Below are 23,313 nucleotides of genomic sequence, written 5' to 3'. Positions count from 1 at the left end.
AGTCCAATAAAAAGTTTTGTACACGATAATCCAGTAACAATTTTTTTTTTAAAAATTAAAAAATCTAGTTCAATATTATTCTCTATCTTCCCATTTCATCTAAGACATGCTGCATATGCGTATTTCTCCTAAATCAAGCCTTGTGTAAAATGCAAACTACATGGTTACATTGCATTCTCTATCTGAGCATTTAAGGTAAAACATGCTACATATCTGCATTGAACTAAAAGACATTAGCGGAAAGAGACAATGACATGGTTAAATTGCATTCGCTAATATCTTCCCATTTCAGCTAAGACATGCTACATATGCATATTTCTCCTAAACCAAACCTTGTGTAAAATGCTAACTACATGGTTACATTGCATTCTCTATCTGAGCATTTAAGGTAAGACATGCTACATATCTGCATTGAACTAAAAGACATTAGCGGAAAGAGACAATGACATGGTTAAATTGCATTAGCTAATATCTTCCCATTTCAGCTAAGACATGCTACATATGCGTATTTCTCCTAAACCAAACCTTGTGTAAAATGCTAACTACATGGTTACATTGCATTCTCTATCTGAGCATTTAAGGTAAGACATGCTACATATCTGCATTGAACTAAAAGACATTAGCGGAAAGAGACAATGACATGGTTAAATTGCATTAGCTAATATCTTCCCATTTCAGCTAAGACATGCTACATATGTGTATTTCTCCTAAACCAAACCTTGTGTAAAATGCAAACTACATGGTTACATTGCATTCTCTATCTGAGCATTTAAGGTAAGACATGCTACATATCTGCATTGAACTAAAACTAGACATTAGCGGAAAGAGACAATGACATGGTTAAATTGCATTAGCTAATATCTTCCCATTTCAGCTAAGACATGCTACATATGCATATTTCTCCTAAACCAAACCTTGTGTAAAATGCAAACTACATGGTTACATTGCATTCTCTATCTGAGCATTTAAGATAAGACATGCTACATATTTGCATTGAACTAAAAGACATTAGCGGAAAGAGACAATGACATGGTTAAATTGCATTAGCTAATATCTTCCCATTTCAGCTAAGACATGCTACATATGCGTATTTCTCCTAAACCAAACCTTGTGTAAAATGCAAACTACATGGTTACATTGCATTCTCTATCCGAGCATTTAAGGTAAGACATGCTACATATCTGCATTGAACTAAAACTAGACATTAGCGGAAAGAGACAATGACATGGTTAAATTGCATTAGCTAATATCTTCCCATTTCAGCTAAGACATGCTACATATGCGTATTTCTCCTAAACCAAACCTTGTGTAAAATGCAAACTACAAGGTTACATTGCATTCTCTATCTGAGCATTTAAGGTAAGACATGCTACATATCTGCATTGAACTAAAACTAGACATTAGCGGAAAGAGACAATGACATGGTTAAATTGCATTAGCTAATATCTTCCCATTTCAGCTAAGACATGCTACATATGTGTATTTCTCATAAACCAAACCTTGTGTAAAATGCAAACTACATGGTTACATTACATTCTCTATCTGAGCATTTAAGGTAAGACATGCTACATATCTGCATTGAAGTAAAAGTAGACATTAGCGGGGGGAAAAAAAATGGTTAAATTGCATCCTATAGCTGAACATTACGCTAACATTTTAAAACTACAGTGGCAATTGTCAAACTAATTAGCCATGTTGTGCACAAATACTCACCAACGAGATAACCAGGGGGCATTTGTCTTTCCTCAAACGGTCTCCACAGGGACGACAGAGAGAGGATGCGGGCATCATGACTAGCCCCTCCAAAATTCGCACACACATGCATAATCCTCATCCGTGCGTCACAAACATACTGCATGTTGAGGCTATGAAAATGTTTGCAATTTCTGAAGGGCAAGTCATCAATTGGAGCATGCAGCGCAATGTGGGTACAATCTATGGCTCCCAAGACATTGGGCAATTGAGCAATATCAAAGAATTCCCGCTTCAGGCGCCTCCAATCACCATCATTCTGTGGGAATCCTATGTATTGCTTACTGATACGTACCATGGCGTCCAGAAAGTTATCAAACACCACAGAGAATGTACCTTGAGCCAGGCCATGCATGTACAGTTCTCCGGATTGAAAACTCCCGGAGGCCAGGACGTATAGACAGCTTAGCATCTTACTCATGGCGGGAACAGCAGTCCTTATTCTTATACGTGGCTCCAAATGAGGTTTAAGAAGATCGTAAAGGCCAATGAGCTGTTTGCGATCGAGCCGATACTTATCATAAACCTCAAAGTCGCTCATGTTTTCCAAGATGGGTCTCACCCTGTAGACAGGAGGACCTCGAACCAGACGACCCCTTTGTCTCAGTCTGAGCCGCCGAGGCTGCCTGATTCGACCAACAGCTAGTTCGCCAATAGCAGCACCAGCAGCGTCTACCATGTCATCGTCATCCATCTTTCAAAACAGCGTAACAAGGTATGCACTTGATCTGATGTGGATCACAAGTGATGCTTTGGCCATGTTGTTTGGGGGATTTATAGTACAATTAGTCCAATGGTAGTGAGTTTGTAATGATTGCTGATTGTATTCACTTGTTTGTATGTGAGCGGCGAGAATGCTTTCACAGTGGGCGTTTTTTTTGTTGTTTGCTGAAATGTTGTTTTCCAACAATGAATCTCAATGTGAAAGTGTCAAATATCACACATACAGTGCATGTTTGTAATGTTTGATCATATGCGTAATCAATATTTCTTAAACGCGATCTTATAGTAACAAGCACACGTCAGGCTAACATGAATGAAAGTGCATAGTTGTGTATAATGTGCATCGAATGTGATCGATCAATGTTGCTGCAACATTGTTTGTAAACGATAAAGTAACATCTGCCATCTGTAGTATTGAATATATAAGTGATTGCCGAGCTGTCAATATTGTATGCGTCCCTTTAAAATCGCAATAATAATTCCGAACTTCCCGTCTGCCATCTGTAGTATTGTATATATAAGTGATTGCCGAGCTGTCAATATTGTATGCGTCCCTTTAAAATCGCAATAATAATTCCGAACTTCCCGTCTGCCATCTGTAGTATTGTATATATAAGTGATTGCCGAGCTGTCAATATTGTATGCGTCCCTTTAAAATCGCAATAATAATTCCGAACTTCCCGTCTGCCATCGGTAGTATTGTATATATAAGTGATTGCCGAGCTGTCAATATTGTATGCGTCCCTTTAAAATCGCAATAATAATTCCGAACTTCCCGTCTGCCATCTGTAGTATTGTATATATAAGTGATTGCCGAGCTGTCAATATTGTATGCGTCCCTTTAAAATCGCAATAATAATTCCGAACTTCCCGTCTGCCATCTGTAGTATTGTATATATAAGTGATTGCCGAGCTGTCAATATTGTATGCGTCCCTTTAAAATCGCAATAATAATTCCGAACTTCCCGTCTGCCATCTGTAGTATTGTATATATAAATGATTGCCGAGCTGTCAATATTGTATGCGTCCCTTTAAAATCGCAATAATAATTCCGAACTTCCCGTCTGCCATCTGTAGTATTGTATATATAAGTGATTGCCGAGCTGTCAATATTGTATGCGTCCCATTAAAATGGCACTAATACTGAATAACTTCCGGCTGTCATCTGTAGTATTGTGTATATAAGTGATTGCCGAGCTGTCAATATTGTATGCGTCCCTTTCAAATGGCACTAATGCTGAATAACTTCTGGCTGTAATCTGTAGTATTATATATATATAAGTGATTTGCGATCTGACAATATTTATTAATTGTCCCATTCAAATCTCCCTAATAATGCTGTTCCAAACTGTTCTTTACGTATATGTTGTATTGTAGTATTGAGTGTTAAAGTTCCGAAAGGGGCGGTACAGTCTTGAATCTGTGATGTGTATGGTTGAATCTTCTAATGACGTCATGATATTATTAACCTGCCTATGTAGTTCTGAAATCCTCATTGTGTTGTTGTATTGTGCTACATTGTTATTGTGTGCTGAATAAAATCTAAATGTGTGCTTTGTGGTTGTGTGATGGGTGATGCGTGTTATGTACATGTACGTATATATTGTGATTGTGTCCCACATATGCTGACTTGTATATAGCGGTCTGGCATTGTTGTTCCTTCCCATAAAGTGACATCTGTAATCTTGTGTAATGATTTTCTTGTTGTACGTAATTCCTAATGGTTTCTGGTGATGGAATCATGATGTTAAAAGTACAGTAAAATCCATATGTTCTGTTTTGTGATTCCTCGAGAGAATGTAATGTGTTTTTCCCCCATCATTTGAATGCACATGTATGAGTGAATGTTAAAAGTAATGTATGTGCATCCATGACTGATCATGTGTTAAGCCTATGTAGATATGCTGTTGCTGCAAGCATATGAGTTGAATAACTGAAATGCAATAATAAAGGTAAATGAGAATTGTTTCCCATTGTGTAGTGTTTGTGAATCCTGAAAAGTTGACATTATTTTTGTGTCCGTTTAAATGTAATATTTTGTTCAAAAAAGTTTTTTACTAGTGATGTTGATTTTGTAAGTTGATGTAATATAAAAGTCTGAAACAATTTAATGGTGTTGTGAATATTCAATAAGTAAAATCCATAAATCCACCATAGGGAAATAGTCATTTCTTGATCTATTTATCATAGCTGTGTCTAACGCATAAAAGCATGTATTTTCTAGCGCTGGTATTTGGAGTTTTTCTGTCTACGCTATTTGCGTGCGTTAGGGAAATGTGGGTTTTGCGTGCACGAGCACGTCTTCCCAATAGAAGTCAATGGAGGCTCTAAAAATTGGTCATTTTTTTTTTCTAAGACTGGTTTTCCTCGTAAAGTGAGTGACGTCATGATCTTGTGTTAAAAAGTAACTAAATCGTGTTCTTTTTGTGATAAATAAATATTTTGGGTATGTCATGTGGTGTATATTGTTTGTATGCATCGATGAGTGTATGTTTGTGATAATGTTATTAGTTAGATGTAGGTATATGAGGGTCTTTTCCCGTGTGTCAATGTAAGTCAATGGGAAAATGGATTTGTGTAGTTTTTTTTCTAACACCCGAGATCTCGCAACTTTGATCCTTTGTATTTTGATGAAAAATTATTAAATCTTAAAAATAAATATAGTGTAGTGTTTGTATGAGTGTAAGTGTACTTTGTGTAATATTTGTTTTGTGATTTGTGAATGTTTATTTTGTCGGTATATGTTTACTACTGGGTCTGAGGTGTCGGTAGAAATTTGAGCTTTGGGTGATTTTTGAGTGTCGGTAAATGAACTCGAAATACCGGAGTCCGTAAGAAACCAGCGTTAGGGGCCTCTAACGCTGGTTTTCACGGCTAACGCCAAACTCCAAATCTAGGCCATAGAATGCAAATTTATCAAACTTGGGAGGCTGGAGAAAGGAGTAGGAGGTTTTCAAACAAATAGGAAACCAACTATAGGGTAGATCACAATCCCTTTGAAAACGTATCTAATGTTTTCTACAGAAAATCACCAATAATGTATATAGGGATTTTTGTAGATAAATAATCTAAGTTTTTCTAAAGCATTGTGATCAAACAAAAAAACATTGTAATCAAACAATCTAGGAGTCAATCACAATCCTAACTTAGGATAAATAAACTAGAAACTGCCCAAAGGAGGGCTAATTAATTGGTACACGGTCTAAAATATAAAACGTACAAATACTCTATGAACTAAATATGTATAGTTTAGAGGAGAGAAGGGAAATCGGTGACATAAAAAGGAAGCTGAAAGCATTTTCCACAAAAAAAAAGAAAAAAATTGAAAAAAACAAGGGGACACAATCTTAAATCAGAGGGTAGCAGATTCAGGAGAAATGTGAGGAAGCATTGTTTTACAGAAAGGGTGGTGGATTTATGGAATAAACCTCCCATAGAGGTGGTAAACACAAAGACTGTATAGGAATTCAATAATGCCTGGGACATGCATAAGGCTATCCTAAAAAAAAGTAAAAAGTAATATGGGTAGACACGATGGGCTTTTTTTGTTCTTTTGTCAAATTCTATGTTTCTAGTAATCATTCACAATCCTTTAGAAAAAGTATCAATTTATTTATCTACAAATATCCCCAGAGATTGGAATGGTGATTTTCTGTTGAATACCATTAGATACATTTTTCTAAAGGGTTGGGGTCAACTCCTTTAAGTGAATGCTCTATTTCATATAGTTAATATAGAATACAAATAGAAATATTGTATATATATATTAGAAATAAACAATATAAAAATACAATTAGCAATTGTAATTAGCAATTCATTTCTTCCTCTGCTTCAGCTAAAACAAATATTATTTAACATTGTCATCCTGTAAACTGATAGAATGAACACAAAAAAATAAATAAAGGAAATATTAAACAATATAATTATATCGTATAATTACATTATATTTAAAAATAATTACTTTTGTGAAAGTGTGCTTAGAAATAATATTATAAAAGTATAACTACTGATAGAATAAATTAGAAAATAAAATTACTTTGTGAAAGGTAGATTAAGAAAGTAATTATTTACTACTTTATAAGTAATATATATCGGTATTGCAAAAAAATAATAATAAATAATAAAAAAAAGTCATACCTTGCTGCTGCAGATAAACTAGAAAAACCTTTTGATCTTATAACAGTCAAGTAATCTGACTACTCGATTTTCAGTACTTCTGTGTCATTTTTACTCTCCCATATGCCTTAAACCTAGAAGTAGTTATTTATAGTCCTCTCATTAAGGGCCAGATTACGAGTGGAGAGCAAAATTCCGCTTTCGTAAGTGCGATATTAATGCCTGTGGAAGCAAATGTGCGATGGTAATACAATTTGAGCACAATATGAGGTCTCGTTTGCATTGCATGGAAGCTTTGCACTCATGAGAGAGCGCTTAAATAGGCTCCAATGGGAGCATTTTTCTAATGTCGATAGACACGGCACAGAACCTAGTGCAGCAAAGGGGGTAAGTCACACAGCGATGGTCAGCAAAGTTTAAATGAATATATACATACAGTATATATTCATGCGTTTATACAGTATGTGTATATATATATATATATATATATATATAATATAATTTATGCTTACCTGATAAATTCATTTCTCCTGTAGTGTAGTCAGTCCACGGGTCATCCATTACTTATGGGATTATAACTCCTCCCTAACAGGAAGTGAAAGAGGATCACCCAAGCAGAGCTGCTATATAGCTCCTCCCCTCTACGTCATATCCAGTCATTCGACCGAAACCATACGAGAAAGGAGAAACTATAGGGTGCAGTGGTGACTGGAGTTTAATTAAAATTTAGACCTGTCGTAAAAACAGGGCGGGCCGTGGACTGACTACACTACAGGAGAAATGAATTTATCAGGTAAGCATAAATTATATTTTCTCCTGTTAAGTGTAGTCAGTCCACGGGTCATCCATTACTTATGGGATACCAATACCAAAGCTAAAAGTACACGGATGACGGGAGGGACAGGCAGGATCTTTACACGGAAGGAACCACTGCCTGTAGAACCTTTCTCCCAAAAACAGCCTCCGAAGAAGCAAAAGTGTCAAATTTGTAAAATTTTGAAAAAGTGTGAAGTGAAGACCAAGTTGCAGCCTTGCAAATCTGTTCAACAGAGGCCTCATTCTTAAAGGCCCAAGTGGAAGCCACAGCTCTAGTAGAATAAGCTGTAATCCTTTCAGGAGGCTGCTATCCAGCAGTCTCATAGGCTAAACGTATTATGCTACGAAGCCAAAAAGAGAGAGAGGTAGCCGAAGCTTTTTGACCTCTCCTCTGTCCAGAATAAATGACAAACAGGGAAGAAGTTTGACGAAAATCTTTAGTTGCCTGCAAATTAAATTTCAGGGCACGGACGACGTCCAGATTGTGCAAAAGTCGTTCCTTCTTTGAAGAAGGGTTAGGGCACAATGATGGAACAACAATCTCTTGATTGATATTCTTGTTAGTGACTACCTTAGGTAAGAACCCAGGCTTAGTACGCAGAACTAGCTTGTCTGAATGAAAAATCAGATAAGGAGAATCACAATGTAAGGCCGATAACTCAGAGACTCTTCGAGCCGAGGAAATAGCCATTAAAAACAGAACTTTCCAAGATAACAGCTTGATATTGATGGAATGAAGGGGTTCAAACGGAACACCTTGCAGAACGTTAAGAACTAAGTTTTAGCTCCACGGCGGAGCAACAGTCTTAAACACAGGCTTAATCCTAGCCAAAGCCTGACAAAAAGCCTGAACGTCTGGAACTTCTGCCAAACGTTTGTGTAAAAGGATAGACAGAGCTGAAATCTGTCCCTTTAACGAACTAGCAGATAAACCCTTTTCTAAACCCTCTTGTAGAAAAGACAATATCCTAGGAATCCTAACCTTACTCCATGAGTAACTCTTGGATTCGCACCAATATAAGTATTTACGCCATATTTTATGGTAAATTTTCCTGGTAACAGGTTTCCTAGCCTGTATTAAGGTATCAATCACTGACTCTGAGAATCCACGCTTTGATAGAATCAAGGCATTCAATCTCCATGCAGTCAGCCTCAGAGAAATTAGATTTGGATGTTTAAAGGACCCTGAATCAGAAGGTCCTGTCTCAGAGGCAGAGACCATGGTGGACAGGACGACATGTCCACTAGATCTGCATACCAGGTCCTGCGTGGCCACGCAGGCACTATTAGAATCACCGATGCTCTCTCCTGTTTGATCCTGGCAATCAATCGAGGAGAGCATCTTGAAAGGTGGAAACACAATAAGCCATGTTGAAGACCCAAGGTGCTGTCAGAGCACTCTATCAGCACCGCTCCCGGGTCCCCTGGACCTGATCCGTAACAAAGAAGCTTGGCGTTCTGGCGAGACGCCATGAGATCCAGATCTGGTTTGCCCAATGATGAAGCAGTTGGGCAAAACACCTACGGATGAAGTTCCCACTCCCCCGGATGAAAGGTCTGGCCGACTTAGAAAATCCGCCCTCCTCCAGTTCTCCACGCCTGGGATGTGGATCGCTGACAGGTGGCAAGAGTGAGACTCTGCCCAGCGAATTATCTTTGAGACTTCCATCATCACTAGGGAACTCCTTGTTCCTCCTTGATGGTTTGATGTAAGCACATTCGTGATGTTGATCCGACTGAAACCTGATGAACTCAGAGTTGCTAACTGAGGCCAAGCCAGAAGAGCATTGAAAATTGCTCTTAATTCCAGAATGTTTATTGGAAGGAGTCTCTCCACCTGAGTCCATGATCCCTGAGCCTTCAGGGAATTCCAGACTGCGCCCCAACCTAGAAGGCTGGCGTCTGTTGTTACAATCGTCCAATCTGGCCTGCGGAAGGGCATCCCCTTGGACAGATGTGGCCGAGAAAGCCACCATAGAAGAGAATCTCTGGTCTCTTGATCCAGATTTAGCAGAGGGGACAAATCTGAGTAATCCCCATTCCACTGACTTAGCATGCACAATTGCAGCGGTCTAAGATGCAGGTGCGCAAATGGTACTATGTCCATTGCCGCTACCATTAAGCCGATTACCTCCATGCACTGAGCCACTGACGGGTGTTGAATGGAATGAAGAACACGGCAAGCATTTAGAGTTTTGATAACCTGTCCTCCGTCAGGTAAATTTTCATTTCTACAGAATCTATAAGAGTCCCTAGAATGGGAACTCTTGTGAGTGGCAATAGAGAACTCTTTTCTACATTCACCTTCCACCCATGCGACCTTAGAAATGCCAGAACTAACTCTGTATGAGACTTGGCAGTTTGGAAACTTGACGCTTGTATCAGAATGTCATCTAGGTACGGAGCTACCGCTATGCCTCGCGGTCTTAGTACCGCCAGAAGAGAGCCAGAACCTTTGTAAAGATTCTTGGAGCCGTAGCTAAACCCGAAGGGAAGAGCTAACAAACTGGTAATGCCTGTTTAGGAAGGCAAATCTTAGATACCGGTAATGATCCTTGTGAATTGGTATGTGAAGGTAGGCATCCATTAAATCCACTGTGGTCATGTACTGACCCTCTTGGATCATGGGTAAGATGGTTTGAATAATTTCCATTTTGAACGATGGAACTCTTAGGAATTTGTTTAGGATCTTTAAGTCCAAGATTGGTCTGAAGGTTCCCTCTTTTTTGGGAACCACAAACAGATTTGAATAGAATCCTTGCCCCGTGTTCCGACCCGCGGAACTGGGTGATCACTCCCATTAGTAAGAGGTCTTGTACACAGCGTAGAAATGCCTCTTTCTTTATCTGGTTTGCTGATAACCTTGAAAAGATTGAAATCGCCCTTGTGGAGGAGAAGCTTTGAAGGTCCAGAAGATATCCCTGAGATATGATTTCCAACGCCAGGGATCCTGGACATCTCTTGCCCAAGCCTGGGCAAAGAGAGAGAAAGTCTGCCCCCCACTATATCCGTTTCCGGATCGGGGGCCCTCACTTCATGCTGTCCCTTAGGGGCAGAAGCAGGTTTTTCTGGCCTCCTTGCCCTTGTTCAGGACTGGTTAGGTTCCAGCCCTGTCTGTAGCGAGCAACAGTTCCTTCCTGTCTTGGAGCAGAGGAAGTTGATGCTGCTCCCCTGCTTTGAAATTACGAAACGGCACGAAAATTAGACTGTTTAGCTTTGGTTTGGCCCTGTCTTGAGGCAGGGCATGGCCCTTACCTCCAGTAATGTCAGCGATACTTTCTTTCAAGCCGGGCCCGAATAATGTCTGCCCCTTTGAAAGGAATATTAAGCAATTTAGATTTAGAAGTCAAATCAGCTGACCAGGATTTAAGCCACAGCGCTCTGCGCGCTTGAATGGCGAATCCGGAGTTCTTAGCCGTAAGTTTGGTTAAGTGTACTACGGCATCAGAAATAAATGAATTAGCCTAGCTTAAGGGCTTTAAGCCTTGTTCATATCTTCATCCAATGGAGCTGTGCTAAGGGTCTCTTCCAGAGACTCAAACCAGAATTGCCGCCGCAGCAGTTGACAGGCGCGATGCATGCAAGGGGGTTGTAATATAAAAACCTTGCTGAACAAACATTTTCTTAAGGTAACCCTCTAACCTTTTTATCATTGGATCTGAAAAAGCACAGCTATCCTCCACCGGGATAGTGGTGCGCTTAGCCAGAGTAGAAACTGCTCCCCCTCCACCTTAGGGTACCGTCTGCCAAAGGTCCCGTGTGGTGGCGTCTATTGGAAACATTTTTCTAAATATAGGAGGGGTGTGTGAAAAGGGCACACCGGGGTCCTATCCCACTCCTTGTTAACAATTTTCTGTAAGCCTTTTAGGTATAGGAAAAGCGTCAGTACACGCCGGGGTACCGCAAAATATTTATCCAGCCTACATAATTTCCTCTGGAATTGCAAACCGTGTTACAATCATTCAGAGTCGCTAATACCTCCCCTAGTAATACACCGGAGGTTCTCAAGCTTAAATTTAAAATTTGAAATCTCTGAATCCAGATTACTTGGTCAGATCTGTCACCCACAGAATGAAGCTATCTGTCCTCATGTTCTGCAAATTGTGACGCAGTATCAGACATGGCTCTACTATTATCAGCGCACTCTGTTCTTACCCCAGAGTGATCGCGTTTACCTCTTAATTCTGGCCAATTAGATAGTACTCTCAGTCATAACATTAGCCATGTCTTGCAAAGTGATTTGTATGGGCCGCCTGATGTACTTGGGCCACAATATCACGCACCTCCTGAGCGGGAGGCGAAGGTACTGACACGTGAGGAGAGTTAGTCGGCCATAACTTCCCCCTCGTTGCCTGGTGATATATTTTTTAACATATAAAGTTTGACTTTTATTCAAAGTAACCATCTATACATTGAGTGCACAAATTTCTATTGGGCTCCACATTGGCCTTTAAACATAGTGAACAACAGATCTTCATCTGTGTCCAGACATGTTTAAACAGACTAGCAATAACACTAGCAAGCTTGGAAAAAACTTTTAAATAATTTACAAAGCTATATAAAAAACGCTACTGCGCCTTTAAGAAACATAAAAATGTGACACAGTTGAATTAACAATGAACAACTATGTTAAAACAACCAAATTTTAACAGAAAATGTATAAAGTTAGCAAGGGATTGCACCCACCAGCAAAAGGATGATTAACCCCCCTTAATACCCAAAACGGATAACAGTTGAAATAATAAACGTTTTTATCACAGTCAAACCACACTGTCACAGGTCTGCTGTGACTGATTACCTCCCTCAAAACTAGTTTTGGAGACCCCTGGGCTCTGTAGAGCACGTCCTGGATCATGGAGGAAGAAATAGGAAAGACTGTGACTAAATCTTTAACTGCGCAATAAAGCGCTAAATAGGCCCCTCCCACTCATATTACAACAGTGGGGAAGTTCAGTAAACTGTTTTTATGCAGAAAAAAACGACAGCCATGTGGTAAAAATCATGCCCATAAAGTTTTATCACCAAATACCCTCAGAAAAAACGATTAACATGCCAGTAAACGTTTTAAAAATTGAAATTATGAGTGTTATTAATAAGCCTGCTGCTAGTCGCTTTCACTGCCAGTGCAGGCTCAAATTATTACTTTAATATTGACAGTATTTTCTTAGTGAAATTCCATTCACAGAAATACCTCAAAGTATACATACATACATATCAGCCTGATACCAGTCGCTACTACTGCATTTAAGGCTGCACTACATTACATCGGGTATTAGGCAGTATTTTTCTCAGTCAATTCCATTCCTTAGAAAATAATTTACTGCACATACCTCCTTGCAGGTGGGCCCTCGCATGCTATCCCTGTTCTGAAGTTACCTCACTCCTCAGAATGGCCGAGAACAGCAAGTGGATCTTAGTTACGACCACTAAGATCATAGAAAACTCAGGCAGATTCTTCTTCTACATGCTGCCTGAGAACAAACAACACACTGCCGGTGCCGTTTAACAATAACAAACTTTCTGATTGAAGAAATAAAAACTAAGTTTTAAAACACCACAGTCCTCTCACACATCCTTTCTTTAGTTAGGTGCAAGAGAATGGACTGGATATGACGTAGAGGGGAGGAGCTATATAGCAGCTCTGCTTGGGTGATCCTCTGCACTTCCCTGTTAGGGAGGAGTTTATAATCCCATAAGTAATGGATGAGCCCGTGGACTGCATACACTTAACAGGGAGAAATATTAATACTAGTGATGTTGCGAATAGTTCGTCGGCGAATAGTTCCCGGTGAACATAGCTTGTTTGCGTTCGCCGCGGCGGGTGAACATATGCCGATGTTCGGTACACCCCCCCTATTCGTCATCATTTGAGTAAACTTTGACCTACCTGTACCTCACAGTCCAGCAGACACATTACAGCCAATCAGCGGCAGACCCTCCCTCCCAGACCCTCCCACCTCCTGGACAGCATCCATTTTAGATTCATTCGGAAGCTGTATTCTTAGTGAGAGGAGGGACAGTGTAGCTGCTGCTGATTTAATAGGGAAATCGATAGCTAGGTTTAGTGTATTCCAGTGTCCACTACAGTCCAGAAGGACTCATCTGATCTCTGCTGTAAGGACAGAACCCCAAAAAGCCCTTTTTAGGGCTAGGACATCAGTCTGCTTTTTTTTTTTTCCCTGTGTAATCTAATTGCAGTTGTCCTGCCTGCCAGCGTGTGTGTCAGCCTCACAGCATATACTGTGCCCACATGCCCAGTGCCACCACTCATATCTGGTGTAACAGTAGTGTACATTTAAAAAAAAAACAACACTTTTTTGACTGTGAAATAAATAGCAGACAGCTGCAGTCCCCAAGATGGCTGCCAATAAGGCAGATGTGGAGGGTTAGAGAGCTGTTTTGGGGGGATCAGGGAGGTTGGGGGCTAAGGGGGGATGCTACACCACAGCATATGTAAATTATGCTAAAAAAAAAATAAAACCTTTATTTTAGCACTGGCAGACTTTCTGCCAGTACTTAAGCTGGCGGGGACAAATGTGGGGTTGGGGAGGGAAGGGAGCTGTTTGGAAGGGATCAGGGGGTCCTGATGTGTTAGGTGGGAGGCTGATCTCTACACTAAAGCTAAAATTAACCCTGCAAGCTCCCTACAAACTACCCTAATTAACCCCTTAACTGCTACCCATAAAACACGTGTGATGTGCAGCAGCAATTAGCGGCTTCTAATTACCAGAAAGCAACACCAAAGTCATATATGTCTGCTATAATCTGAACAAAGGCGATCCCAGAGAAGCATTTACAACCATTTGTGCCATAATTGCACAAGCATGTTTGTAAATAATTTCAGTGAGAAACCTAAAATTGCGAAAAAAAAAATTTTTTTTTTAAATTTGATCGCATTTGGCGCAGAAATGGTGGCATTAAATATACCAAAATGGGCCTAGATCAATACTTTGGGTTGTCTAATACACTCACCGTAAGCTAAAATTAACTCTACAAGCTCCACTGCTGGGCCATAAAACACGTGGTGGTGCGCAGTGGCATTTAGCCAGCCTTCCAATTACCAAAAGCAATGCCAAAGCCATATAAGTCTGCTATTTCTGACAAAGGGGATCCCAGAGAAGTATTTCCAACCATTTATGCCATAATTGCATAAGTTGTTTTGTAAATAATTACTGTGAGAAACCTAAAAGTTTGTGATAAAAGTGATCATTTTTTTTTTTTATTGATCGCATTTGCGGTGAAATGGTGGCATGAAATATACCAAAATGGGCCCTAGATCAATACTTTGGGATGTCTTCTAAACCAAAAAATATATATATACATATCAAGGGATATCAGGTTCCAATGTAAACTAGGCGCTCATTTTGAAAAAAGTGGTTTTCAAATAGCAAAGTGCTTCTTGTATTTAATTGACAGAGTAGAAATTAAAATATAACTTTTATTAAGGCAAATTTTAAAAAAATGGTGATACGTTAAAAAACACAAGCAACATGAGCAAGATTGAAGATGTGTGCTCAATAAAAATGTAATGATTTTTATAAGGCATGAGACAGGGTACTTTAAATGGCCTAGGACGATAATGTTAATCCATGGTCATTTGCTCAGTCTGTAAGGTGACTCTATCGCTGTCTATTAATAATTATATTAAAAATAGTAATAGTGTGAATTATTGTTAGACCAGTCACCATTAAATTATGCGCAGCGCTGTAAACATTGCTATGAACATACATGTGTGCAGGGCTGCAAAACGCAGTGATTCGGAAATCAGTGAGTTGAGACCATACGGTCCTTAATATTGCATATAGATCTAGCAGCCTTCTTATAAAAAGAATATCTCCTTACACATTTGCTTGAGTATCAAAACTAATAGAAGCAATTAGTTGCAAAAAAATTGCAACAATTTGTGGCAGAGTAGGTTAAAGTTTAGGGACACTAAAACCCAATTTTTTTCTTCTCGTGATTCAGATAGAGCATTGCCAATTTGAGGCAACTTTCTAATTTACTCCCTATTATCAAATTGCCCTTCATTCTCTTGGTATCTTTATTGAAAGCAAGAATGTAAGTTTAGAGAAGCCGGTCCAGTTTAGAAACCTGGGTTGTTCTTGCTTATTGGTGGATAAATTACACCCACCAATAAAAAAAAGTGCTGCCCCATTGTTAAACCATAAATTGGCTGGCTCCTGAGCTTAGATGCCTTCTTTTTTTAAATAAAAGATAGCAAGAGAACAAAGAAAATTTGATAATAGGAGCAAATTAGAAAGTTGCTTAAAATTGCATGCTCTATCTGAATCACGAAAAAAAGAAATTAGGTTCAGTGTCCCTTTCATGATTCAGATAGAGCATGCTATTTTAAGTAACTTTTTAATTTACTCCTATTATCAAATTTACTTTTTCTCTTTACTATCTTTATTTAAACAGCTGGAATGTAAAGCTTAAAGGGACCACTGAACCCAATTTTTTCTTTTTTAATTCAGTAAAGAGCATGCAATTTAAGCAACTTTCTAATTTACTCCTTATTATCAATTTTCTTCGTTCTCCTTGCTATCATTAATTTGAAAAAGAAGGCATCTAAGCTTTTTTTTTTGTTTCAGTACTCTGGACAGCATGAAAGGGGCCCATAACTCCAACTTAAAGTGAAGTTCAATTTCAAACAAGCTGCGCAACCCACCCATGTATAACATTAAAATCCCAATATAATAGTTGCTTACCTTTTTTTTACAGAAAATGGATATGATTTCGGAATTATTTATATATATATATATCACTCTTTCTTACCTTTACCCCCTCCCCCAAGTCTACTACCTTACTTCCCTCAACTGACGTCGCAATCGTAAGAACAAGCTGACGTCGTCACTTCCAATGCTTCGTGTCACAAGAACGGATGCGTTATGGCCATGCAAGTATCCTGTCTTCATTCGCGCATGCGTAAAAATTTCCGTTCCGTTCCGCAGTTCATACAGCATCAGTGTTATTGTAGCTAGAGTATTGACAACTAAAAAAAGAATGACAGTGTAAAATCCTTGCTGCTTTGTTCAACTACGATCGCTATAGACAGAGTCAATGTATCGGATCCAGAGACACAGGCTAACACGCAAGCGCAAGTCATGCACGAGCATGACGACAAACGACACAATCGCTGTATACGCCATGCACGAAACTGTGTTATGACTGGGGGAAAAAGGGGACAGGACGCCCCCGGGGGGAAGTGAAGGGATTGGAAATCAAATTCTGAAAAAATGTCAATCAAAAGGCAAACAATGTCGGGCGACAATTGCGGGAATACGGAAGGTAAATTAAAATTAAAAATGAAACGTTAGCGATTATTTAGACTGAGTCAATGTATCGGATCCAGAGACACAGGCTAACACGCAAGTGCAAGTCATGCACGAGCATGACGACAAACTACACAATCGCTGTTATACGCATGCACGAAATTGTTGTTAATGATGCGGGGAAAAGGGGCAGGAACGCCCCGGGGGGAAGTGAAGGGATTGGAAATCAAATTCTGAAAAATGTCAATCAAACGGCAAACAATGTCGGTGCGGACAATTGTGGGAATACGGAAGGTAAATTAAAATTAAAAATGAAACGGTTAGCGATTATTTAGAGAGTTTTGATGAATGAAACATTATAGTTTTTTATTATGAACAAATAGAATTATGTAATCGAGAGCAGCGGACTTGAACTTCACTTTAATAGGTCTCTTGTTATCTCTGCTAATAATGATTTGTAAATTGCATCTGTACAATTTTTTCGGATCGCCAGCAAGGTATAATCCTATATATTTAAATGTACACTGTTGGAATGTAAAAGGACAGTTGTTTTTAAACTTTTGAAAGCGTCAGCTGCTGTCCAAAAAATTTCGAATCTCTGTCTTGGTCAAATTGAGATGGACGGAAGATTGTGTCCCATATTTAGTGATTTCTGATAGTAGGGCCAGTAAGAATATCAGTGAGAGATAGCATAATGTCATTGGCATATGTTGCTATCTTGTGTTCAGTGTCCTTGATTTGTACTTCTTCAAATTGAGCATTAGAATGAATTTTGTGCAGCAGGGGGCAGCTCTGTCGTGTGCCATTCTTGATCATGAATGGGTCTGATAGTATCCCAGTAACCTTAACTCAGGGCTCAGGCTATCAGATTAGTATATAAGGAGAAGATTTTCTTTATGAAGTTCTGTCCAAAATTCATTTTTTGGAAAGTGGCCCTTATAAAGTCCCAATTGACTCTATCAAAAGTCTGTTGAGACTTAAACAAGGGGATCCTTGTGAGATTGGGTATAGAACCATACGCAAGCTGTTATCTCTCGCTTCCCTGCCTGGTATATAGCTCACCTGATCTGGGGAGATCTAGTGGGGACTGTCTGTTTATTCGGTCTGCCAGGATTTTACTGTAGATCTTAATGTCAGTATTGAGGAGTGATATGGCACTAACATTTAATGCTTACTGGGGAGTTTGACAGGTTTGGGCAGTACTGTGATGTGCACTTCAAGCATAGAAGCAGGACATCCTCTCAAATTGTGCAAGTAATTAAAGACTCAAGGTGGGGAGTGAGGATACTGGAAAATACTTTATACTATTTTGTGCCAAACCCATCTGGGGCCAGGGCTTCAGCAATTTCTTCTGCTGAGATTGAAAAGTTAAGGATTGCTGAGTCTTCAGGGCTTAAACTGGGAATGTGTAAGTAATCCATATAGTAAGCACTCTATAATTAACAATTTGCTTGCTAGCATTGTTGAGGTTAACAGAGGATTTTTTCAGGTCATATAAGGGGAGCTTGCAAAGGAACAAGATCTTCCTGTCTATAAATCAGTCCAGATTGGAATGCATAGAAAGAACTGTTTGCAGAAAAATAAGTAAAAGTAAAAAGTAAAGTCTGTGTTGTGTGATTATTTTATTAGGTTTATAATGCTGTTTAGCAAATGTTTTTGTTCATTTAACTTAGTTTAATTATATGTTCTGTGTTGTGTGATTATTTTATTAGGTTTATAATGCTGTTTAGCATTTACAGTCTTGATTTCAAAGTATTAAAAATAATGTATTAGGTGTTACTTATGACAATTTTGAGAGGGGCCTGGACCCTAACTGTCCCACTTCCCATTGACTTACATTAAAAACTGGGTTTCAATTTACAACCATTCCTCCTGGAACCTAACCCCGGCGTAAACTGAGGGCTACCTGTATTTTCGGAAAATTTCGGCAATGTCCACACTATCTGCTTTCATCTTCCTTTTTGAGTCAAGAAAGGAGTGAACATGAGACTTTACTTAATAAACGGATTATTTCCGGCAACATAAAATTGCTGCTTCAGAATAAAGGCTTTGGTCAGTTTGTAAGTATTGTTGTAGCGCTACCCTTACATAGCAGGGAATCGGTTTAATTACCTGTCTGAAAGGTGCTGTTTATGCTGGATTTCTAATTCTGCAATTTTAGAAAACAAAGAATTATAATATGCTCTCTGAGTTAACTGTTTCTTTGCTATAAGTTAGATAAGTTTGCTTCTTATTAAAGCAACATCTTTAACCACTGGGGAGAATAAAAATAGGGAGAGATTAAAATCTTTCATTTCTCAAAAGCAAATCAATAAAATAAAAGCAAGCCTGGGATACATGCCGTGCAACAAATTTTATTGATATACTGAATATATATACTGTATATGAGTGTACATATGTATTTAAATATTTATGTGTTTTCCTTTATTTCTCATCGTTCACTTAAGACAGCGCTGGTATTACAGGTTTTTTTCAACTCAGCGTTAGCCTCTAAAAAGTGAGCGGAGAGCAAAATTTAGCTCCACATCTCATTGTAATACCAGCGCTGCTTATGGTAGCGGTAAGCTGGCTAAACATGCTCATGCATGATTTCCCCATAGGAATCAATGGGGGAGAGCCGGCTGAAAAAAAACTAATACCTGCAAAAAAGCAGCGTTTAGCTCCTAACGCAGCCCTATTGTTTCCTATGGGAAAATACATTTTATGTCTGCACCTAACACCGTAACATGAACCCCTAGTCTAAACACCACTAATCTTACACTTATTAACCCCTAATCTGCCGCCCCAGACATCGTCGCCACCTGCATTATATTATTAACCCCTAATCTGCCGCTCCGGACACCGCCACCACCTACATTATACTTATGAACCCCTAATCTGCTGCCCCCAATGTCGCCGCAACTATATAAAATATATTAAATTTATTAACCCCTAATCTGCCGTCGCCAACGTCGCCGCCACTATAATAAATATATTAACCCCTAAACCTAAGTCTAATCCTAACCCTAACACCCCCCCTAATTTAAATATAATTTAAAATAATCTTAATAAAATTACTACAATTAAATAAATTATTCCTATTTAAAACTAAATACTTACCTATAAAATAAACCCTAAGCTAGCTACAATATAACTAATATAATTTGTAGCTATCTCAGGATTTATTTTTATTTTACAGGCAAGTTTGTATTTATTTTAACAAGGTAGAATAGTTATTAAATAGTTATTAACTATTTAATAACTACCTAGCTAAAATAAATACACATTTACCTGTAAAATAAACCCTAACCAAAGTTACAATTACATAACACTACACTATAATTAAATTAATTCCCTAAACTAACTACAATTAATTACAATTAAATTAAATAAACTAAAGTACGAAAAAACCCCACTAAATTACAGAAAATAAAAAAATAATTAAAAATTTTTAAAACTAATTACACCTACTCTAATCCCCCTAATAAATAAAAAGCCCCCCAAAATAATAAAAATCCCTACCGTATACTAAATTACAAATTGCCCTTAAAAGGGCCTTTTGCAGGGCATTGCCCCAAAGTAATCAGCTCTTTTACCTGTAAAAAAAAAATACAATAACCCCCCCAACATTTACAACCCACCACCCACACACCCAACCCTACTCTAAAACCCACCCAATCCCCCCTTAATAAAACCTAACACTATACCCTTGAAGATCATCCTACCTTGAGACGTCTTTACCAAGCCGTGCACAAGTGGTCCTCCAGAGGGGCCGAAGTCTTCATCTGATCCGGGCAGAAGAGGACATCCAGGCGACCAGAAGTCTTCATCCAGACAACATTTTCTGTCTTCATCCATCTTAAGCGGAGCGGGTCCACCTTCAATCCAGCCGACGCGGAGCATCCTCTTCAAACGAAGTCCAACTGAAGAATGAAGGTCTTTTAAATAACGTCATCCAAGATGGCGTCCCTTCAATTCCGATTCTCTGATAGGATTCTATCAACCAATCAGAATTAAGGTAGGAAAAATGCTATTGACTGATGCAATCAGCCAATAAAATTGAAATTCAATCCTATTGGCTGATCCAATCAGCCAATAGGATTGAGCTTGCATTCTATTGGCTGTTCCAATCAGCCAATAAAATGCAAGCTCAATCGGAATTGCCTTAATTCCGATTGACTGATAGAATTCTATCAGCCAATCGGAATTGAATGGACGCTATCTTGGATGACGTCATTTAAAGGAACCTTCATTCTTCAGTTGGACTTTGTTTGAAGAGGATGCTCCACGTCGGCTGGCTTCAAGATGGACCCGCTCAGCTCCGGATGGATGAAGATAGAAGATGACGTCTGGATGAAGACTTCTGGCCATCTGGATGTCCTCTTGTGTTAGGTGTAATTGTAACTTAGTTTAGGGTTTATTTTACAGGTAAATTTGTATTTATTTTAGCTAGGTAGTTATTAAATAGTTACTAACTATTTAATAACTATTGTACCTAGTTAAAATAAATACAAAGTTGCCTGTAAAATAAAAATAAACCATGAGATAGCTACAATGTAACTATTAGTTATATTGTAGCTATCTTAGGGTTTATTTTATAGGTAAGTATTTAATTTTCAATAGGAATAATGTAATTAATTGTAGTAATTTTATTTAGATTTATTTAAATTATATTTGTTAGGGGGTGTTAGGGTTAGGGTAAGACTTAGGTTTAGGGGTTAATACATTTAATATAGTTGCGGCGACATTGGGGGTGGCAGATTAGGGGTTAATAAATGTAGGTAGGTGTCGGCGATATTAGGGACGGCAGATCAGGGGTTAATAAAATTAAACTAGTGTTTGCGAGGCGGGAGTGCGGCGGTTTAGGGGTTAATATATTTATTTAAGTGGCGGAGATGTCCGGTCGGCAGATTAGGGGTTAAAAACTTTATTTAAGTGTTTGCGATGTGGGGGGGGGGCTCGGTTTAGGGGTTAATAGGTAGTTTATGGGTGTTAGTGTACTTTTTAGCACTTTAGTTAAGAGTTTTATGTTACGGTGTTAGCCCATAAAACTCTTAACTACTGACTTTTAAATGCGGTAGGAGTCTTGACAGGAGAGGGTCTACCGCTCACTTTCTCCAAGACTCGTAATACCGGCATTAGGCAAATCCCATTAAAAAGATAGGATACGCAATTGACGTAAGGGGATTTGTGGTTAGTGATGTCGCGAACCTAAAATTTTCGGTTCCCGAACGGCAGACTCGAACTTCCGGTATTGTTCGCGAACGCGCATACCGCGTGAACCGCCATTGAATTCAATAGGCAGGCGAACTTTAAAACCTACAAGGACTCTTTCTGGCCACAATAGTGATGGAAAAGTTGTTTCAAGGGTACTAACACCTGGACTGTCGCATGCTGGAGGGGGATCCCTGGCAAAACTCCCATGGAAAATTACATAGTTTATGCAGAGTCTGCTTTTAAGCCATAATGGGCCTAAATCAACTAACATTCCCAAAGTGGCTGTCTCAAAACATCCCGGACAGCAGATAGATTGATAGATAGGATAGATAGATATACATAAATTGATAGTTAGATAGAATCGATAGAAGAGAAATAGATAGATTTGTTAGATATATAATTACCCTAATAAAGTCTAATAATTAAACATGCGTTCTTGGGCCCAACTAGCTTGTGTTAATTAGTACTTTTCTTAGCACTTTAACCCCTGTTCCCCCCCCTATCGGGGGTGTTCTATATGGCCTGCCTGATTACCCTGAAAAAATATAATAATAAGACATGCGGTCTGGTACCTATTTTAACTAGCACTTTAATCTCTGTAACTCCCCCTATTTGGTGAGGTCTATACGGCCTGGATGATTACCCATACAAAATATAATAATAAGACATCTGCTCTTGGTCTGCGACCCATGGTAACTATGTTGTGTTAATTAGTAATGTCCTTCGCATTTTAATAGCTGTTACTCATACTCACCCTATCGGTGGAGGTCTATATGGCCTGCATGATTACCCTTACAAAATATAATAACCAAACATATGCTCTGGGACCCATGGTAAGTAGGTTGTGTTAAGTAGTACTGTTCTTTGCAGTTTAATACCTGTTACAACACCAAATGGTGGCAGGTCTATCTGGCCTTCATGATTAGCTGCACCCAAACCCCAAAAAAAGCCGAGTGGTCTTAGACTAACACCCATAACTAACGCGGTTGTTTCAATTAGTACTATTCTTAGCACTTTCATCCCTGTTATGGGTGGTCTACATGGCCATCATGATTAGCCCAACAAAATACTACAATCCAACCTTTGCTCAGTCTTCATAGGCCCTTCATTGGCTGTATTTTGATAGTACAGTTCTTATTATTTTTATAGCTGATACAACACAGAATGGTGGCAGCTCTATATGGCCTGCATGATTAGCCGCACCCAATACAAAAATAAATCCAAGCGGTCTTGGATTAACACCCATTGCTGACTCTGTTGTTTCAGGTAGTACTATTCTTAGCACTTTCATCTCATCATCCCTGTTACTTCCAGAACTCTTGGTGGTGGTCTACATGGCCATCATGATTAGCCTAACCAAATACTACAAACCAACCTTGGCTCATTCTTCATAAGGCCCTTCATTGGCTGTATTTTAGTAGTACTGTTCTTATTAGTT

The 23,313-nt window shown here is 38.9% G+C and overlaps 1 protein-coding gene across 1 annotated transcript in view; it reads right to left on the bottom strand.

Annotated features, from left to right (window-relative positions):
• The window catches only part of LOC128656084 (alpha-1,4-N-acetylglucosaminyltransferase-like), a 179,920-nt gene extending 173,214 nt beyond the window's left edge, over positions 1-6,706 (bottom strand). The window contains exon 1 of the mRNA XM_053709766.1: positions 6,613-6,706. The gene's annotated coding sequence lies outside the window, so the exon portion shown is untranslated. The remainder of the gene's footprint in view (positions 1-6,612) is intronic.
• Positions 6,707-23,313: the final 16,607 nt, after the last annotated feature.

Source organism: Bombina bombina, chromosome 4 (assembly GCF_027579735.1).
Source record: "Bombina bombina isolate aBomBom1 chromosome 4, aBomBom1.pri, whole genome shotgun sequence".
In the NCBI taxonomy this organism is placed as follows: domain Eukaryota; kingdom Metazoa; phylum Chordata; class Amphibia; order Anura; family Bombinatoridae; genus Bombina; species Bombina bombina.
This window is presented reverse-complemented; position numbering and strand designations above follow the sequence as displayed.